Genomic DNA, 6254 nt, shown 5'->3' on the forward strand with positions numbered 1-6254 from the left:
TTTGTTTTTTTTTTCATTTAATACATTTATTTAATCAAAATATCTACCATACATACACTACTACCATCTAATAGGAAGGTCATTTATGCCTTTGCGATATAACTCTGGTGATCAAGATTCTACAAACTGTGTGAAAGCATTTTGTACTGCCTCCTGGGAAGAAAACTTTTTTTCAGGTAGAAAATTGTCCAAATTACGAAAAAAATGGTAGTCCGTTGGAGCAAGGTCAGGCAAATACAGAAGGTGACGAATGGTTTCTAATTGCAGTTCCTGTAGAGTTAAAACGGTTTCTCGTGCTGTATGAGGTCTCGCGTTATCATGCAGTAATAATGGTGAAGATCGATTCATGAGTCGGGGCTGTTTCACTGCAAGTTCTGCTATCAGTGCTCGAAGTTCGGCACAATAGACATCTCCCGTTATTACTTGACCAGATCGGAGAAAGCTATAGTGAATAACACCATGCAGAGACCACCTAACAGTTACCATTATCTTTTTATTGGTAAGCTTTGCTATAGGACACTGTTGCGGCGCTTACCTTGGGTCAACCATTGCATTTTTCGCTTACGGTTATCGTAAAGAATCTACTTACAAGTTTCAACATGTGTATTTTTCTGCAGATCAGTCAAATCATGAGGCACCCATTTTTCATATTTTCAATTTTACTTTATGCAAATGAGTCTATATTGTTGGTATGGTAACGTTAAACAATGCCACTAATTCCTGGAGAGTTTGCCTCGGATCGGCTTCCACCATCTCTTTCAGTTCATTGTTATTCACATCTTCCACGTGGTTTGTTCTTCAAATCAAAATTTACATTACGAAAGCGTTTACTAGCAGTTCCCTCCCCAAACGCAACCTTGATATTGCGAGCTGTTTCTGCAGCGATAATTCCGCTTCGGAACCCGTATCCAAAAATCTCTCGAATTTTCGATGTATCCATCTTTCTTGTCTAAGCTGAAGAAACAAAACAACTAAAAGTCGATAATCGAATGTAGTACATTTTTTAAAAGAAGAGGTTTGGGTTTAGAGGTTAGGTACCATTTGAAAAAAGTTTCACTCAAAAATCTCAAACCATGAAGGTTCTATCTCAATTAGACAATTTAAAAAAAAAATTCTTTTGAAATTTCTACGTAAAGCTACGGGATAAAAGTTTAAACGAACCTTTTTATACAACATTTAATTCGGCTAAAATATAACTTGTGAATCACTGAACCTTTCACAAGCACATACTAAAATTGTATGGAATAAATTTGTGCTTTTGAAGGGCTAAAAAATATGAGTTTTTCATGTAATCATTTAAACAAGGTTGCTCCATCGGAAGCTCCTTAAAATTGAATCAATAATTAATACTAATATATTTAACGAATAAGTAGGTAAAAAATTAATATTGACAGCACGATTTATTGATGGTAAGGCGCGCTATGACCTTGTCTGAGAGAGTGACACCATCCTGCCTATTTTTAGCGCTAAGCCGTAATGTTTTCCTGTTTGGAGGATGAGACATATGTTATATAACACAACTGAAACTTCGACCTCATGTCTTAAGGTAGGTGGAGGCATTGATATTATGATACCTGTGAACTCATTCACTAAGCAATATTAATAAATGTGACTTACTATTTTAAATCTAACATCCATCGCTACTACTTGTGACACTATCTCCATGCATTAAATTAAATAAATCTTATATTTTATAAATTAAAAACAGGTGTTATAGAATTATAACAATATACAGAACCCTTTCACAATAAATCAGACCTTAATTTAAATTATACAAAGGAGATACTTCGAACAATAAAAGCAAGACAAAAGGTTCGCATGGCGTTGATTCTTAGTGCTAATTTTGTTGATACACTGGAGCATAATTTCAAAACGTGTGTACAAAATTCATGCAAAAGTTAGGTATTAGTATTTTATTTTAGTTTAAACAATACACGGGTAGTGAGAAAGCTTTGTACGCAATTTGTTTTCATGCAAGTTTTATTATACTGTTATAAACTACCGTAAGAGAAATGTCACAAAGGAGGATGATTTCTAGGTGTATGTTCCCACTAAAACAACTGACCTTGAGATTTGTATAGGTTTGTTTGTTTGTGTCGTATAAAAGCTTCTAAGTCGATTCGTTTTTTTTTTTACATTACATTTTATGATGAAACCTAAGAAAAATAATAAAAGCATATTTTCCACGTCCAAGCACAACTGAGTACGGTAAAACGGATACCCACAATTTAATTCTAAATGTATTAAGGCTCTATTTATTTCATGATCTATTTAGTAGCCTAGAGCCAGATGACCCAGTGTGACTTGTTTCTTACAAATATATCTTTGGTTGACTGGTAGAGAATGCCTTAGGAATCAATTCCGCCAATTCAGATAAAAACATGAAGTATAATATATAAATAAATTAAAAGCTCGCAATACGAATTTTACGTGAAATTTTATTAAGGTAAAAAAGATCGAATAAAAGCGGTTCCCCTTAATAGCCACATGATAAAATACGTCAATTTAGTTTTTTTTTGTAGTCTATCTAATACACAATATTGATCTGATATCATATTTCAACATATTTCAATTGTTTTCATCTCGACAATAACCTGAGTTCAATCATCGTAGAATCAACTGATATAGCCGGAAGGATTGCGAGATTGAAGTGGCAGTGGGTAAGGCACATTGCTCGAATAATCAGTTTGAAGTCGTCATGGCATAAAGGATAAGACGTCCGGTGCATTCGTATCTAGCGATTCCATGATGTTTGACTCAGTCAGTACGTATTTACATTGCGCCACTTTGAGAAGACGGCACGACATAAAAACCCTCTTGACGTGGCCACAGGTAATTACATACCCGATCCTGTGGATCAAATGGTAAACAGTCGACATCGCCCTAAACACGTCATTACGAATCATCCCAATCCATTAACGGTGCTTTTAGGTACCTCAAGCATCGGTTACCGTCCTCGCCGAACCTGTTGCTTGCGACGAAGGGCTCGGCGACTAAATTAATCCATAGACACAGTCCACTGAGTTTCTCGCCGGAAATTCTCAGTGGGTCGCGCTTCCGATCCGGTGGTAGATTCCAATAGATTCCGCGAAGCACTGCTCTTGTCAGGGCCAATGTTAGCAACACTCCGGTTTGAGCCCCGTAAACTCGCCTACATGTCAAGGAGGAGCTGAAATAGCCTCTCAAGGCTAAAGCTTGAGAAGGGAAAAAAATTTGCGATGCACCGGTGTTCGAATCCCGCAGGCGAGTATCAATTTTTCTAGTGAAATACCTACGTACTTAACAAATGCTCACGATTGACTTCCACGGTGAAGGAATAACATCTTGTAATAAAAATGAAACCCGCAAAAATATAATTTGCATAATTACTGGTGGTAGAACCTCTTGTGATTCTGCACGGGTAAGTACCACCGCCCCGCCTATTTCTGCCGTGAAACAGTAATGCGTTTTGGCTTGAAGGGTGGGGCAGCCGTTGTAACTATACTGAGACCTTAGAACTCGTATCTCAAGGGGTGTGAACTCGACCACTCATCTAAGCAATAAAAAAAATAAAAATGAAGGTCAATGGTCTAAGTTTTCGAGTCGCCATCGCCACACATCAAAAAACGCAGAGTGGGTAGGCATTTTGTGAGCCCAGGCGGATAGATAAAAAGATCCTGCCTTTTTCTCGTAAAAGAGTTGTAAGTTCCAATTTGTGAAGTAGGACAACTGTTAATTCAATGCGAAGTTAACTTCAACCTCGTCTCTCAAGTTGGACCCCAACATTTCCATTATTATGTCCATTAATAAATAAATATATATACCTACACGACCCAAAAGTTATTTTCCGGATCATGTTTTTTTGCAAGATTCATTAAAAGTTTTGCTACCGTGACCTAAGCATTTGTTAGTTTTTATTTTCAATGACTCGCTCTGTGTTACAGCAATATGATTCCCAACATGGGGCAAACATTCATGTGATGAACAGGTTTGTTTGCGCTTTGTCCGAGAGCTTAATATCTATAGATATTAAGATATTAAGCACTATAATATATATATATATATATATGTCGGCACACGTCAGGGATGGCTAAGCGGTAGTTTCCATCATCACTCGTATTTGGTTGAACTCAGTTTATAAAAAGTCAATAAAACCTTTTGAATAATAGTTATTGAAACTCAACACACACAACTTTCACAATGACAGGATAAACCGACAGTTTCGTTGCACATACCGACAGACCGACTGACTGACTGACTGACTGCCAGAGACTCACTGACTGAGACGGACGGAATGACTGTCTGACACGGAATGCCACGACTCTGTCCACGTACCACCATTTTATACTGTGGCGTTACGGAGTCTACCCTTCATTTTGTGATATTTATCAAAACAACATTTCATCATTTAAAATAATAATCAAAACCACCGTCTTAATATTACTAAAAGTCGTTATCCACGACATATATATATAATATAATATATATAATACATATATACTAATAAATACATATATATATGTATTTATTTATTTAAACGTATGTAGGATGGATAACAACGGAACATATGAACAGTGTGGAACGGAGTGTTAAGGTGTGGGAGAGAGAAAATGGTTAGAAAGAGATAAAATAATAAAAGAAATAAAAAAAATGACGAGGACGATTGAATGACCGAGATATAGAAAAGAGTCTCAACTAATTTTTTGTTACAATAAATAGGGTGCTTTAGCAAATAGCTTTGGTATTATACAAAACAAAACTACCTATATAATAGTGAATTAGTTTTATTTTATGCGCTATTATCCCAATTCTACACGTATATAATTATCAGTACTGTAGTTTTATAACTATTTATCAAATCTACCCTGGAGCCCATACTTGAGCTTGGCAAAATAGGTAATAGTTTAGGAATATGAAGGATTGAAAACATTATACTACTTTTCACTTAATTTCTGAAGTTTGCACAAAAAAGGTTTTCCTATAGAAGTTTTAGTCAAAATTTTATTTATGGTATCCTATGGTATGGTATACTTCCAACTTACCTGTAAAGTTATCTTAATTGAAAAACTAAAAATAAAATACTAGTCGACTGTTTTGGACGGCAGCCAAACACCTATTATTGTTCGCGCACACAACCGTGAACATACATCATGCAACCACTTACCGGTGTCAACGTCATATCACAAATGATAAAAGATATTTCATTCCTTTGATAACAAAATATCTCAACACGATCTAAGCATTTCGTCACATGTAAAATATGAAGTTGTTTTTCTCAATTTTGTATAGTGGACAATTTGTTAAATTTCACAACAACCTTTTCCAAAAGAAACGCGGCGCTAGCAAATAATTGTTTTTTTTTTTATATTAACAAATAATTAAAAACATATTGTGCTGAAATACTTTCCGTTATTTATTATTTTCGAAATTATACTTATTTTTTAAGATTCAATTTTTGTACACTACAATTTTAGAGTGAGAAACAAATATAATGTTTTACTTTTTAATGAGGAGCTCATTGTTACCTTATATTAGCAATTCAAAATTCATAATCTATGGCTGTGTTATTTTTCAAAATGGCGCATTTTACCTACATAAATAACTCAAGTTGTTATTCGAAAACAATATATTAATATTTTAATTAGTTACTAAATTAAAAGCGTAAAACAAAATTAATTACATGTTATCAATACTTTAATTAAAATCATCCCTTCTACTTTCGTGTAACACCGTTCTCAACCTCATCGTTAATTATAGTCTCGTTTTTAATTTATTGCCCCCAAAGTGAAATTTTCAGAAGATATATTTTGGCACGGACCTAGTCATGACTGGCTTTCTTATAACGATTTGACTCCGATGAGCATCAGCCATTAATCATAAAGATTCCAACATGAAGACGAGTCTATCTTTACAATCACGTCGACATTAAAAATTTCTAATAAAACAAAATCCTCGGCTTGTCAGGTTTCTGGTGATACGTATTTGATTTATCATAGTTTATAATCTATTGATTTATTGATGAAAAATTTTACACGCGGCAAAGAAATAAGGGAATTAGTATGATAGGAATAAATAATTGTATCATTATTGTGAAAATAATAACTTAGAAATTTAATTATTAATAAAAAAGACACAATTAAGCTTATAAATACAATGATAGGTTTCCGAAATATTTGAGATATTGAACAATTTTCACCAAAACTAGATATGAAAATCTTCTTTCATTTATTATATTGCCTTCTCCACCTCTATAAATAAATAAAATTGAAGATTTG

General features: G+C 34.3%; 1 long non-coding RNA gene across 1 annotated transcript; it reads right to left on the reverse strand.

Annotated features, from left to right (window-relative positions):
- Positions 1 to 5141, reverse strand: LOC134201082 (uncharacterized). The gene is made up of 2 exons (XR_009976255.1): positions 5022 to 5141; positions 1 to 954 (listed from the first exon to the last, which is right to left on the reverse strand). It is a non-coding gene; the product is annotated as an uncharacterized LOC134201082 (long non-coding RNA).
- Between the last annotated feature and the right edge of the window lie 1113 nt (positions 5142 to 6254).

The sequence above is a fragment of the Bombyx mori genome, chromosome 23 (genome assembly GCF_030269925.1).
Source record: "Bombyx mori chromosome 23, ASM3026992v2".
In the NCBI taxonomy this organism is placed as follows: domain Eukaryota; kingdom Metazoa; phylum Arthropoda; class Insecta; order Lepidoptera; family Bombycidae; genus Bombyx; species Bombyx mori.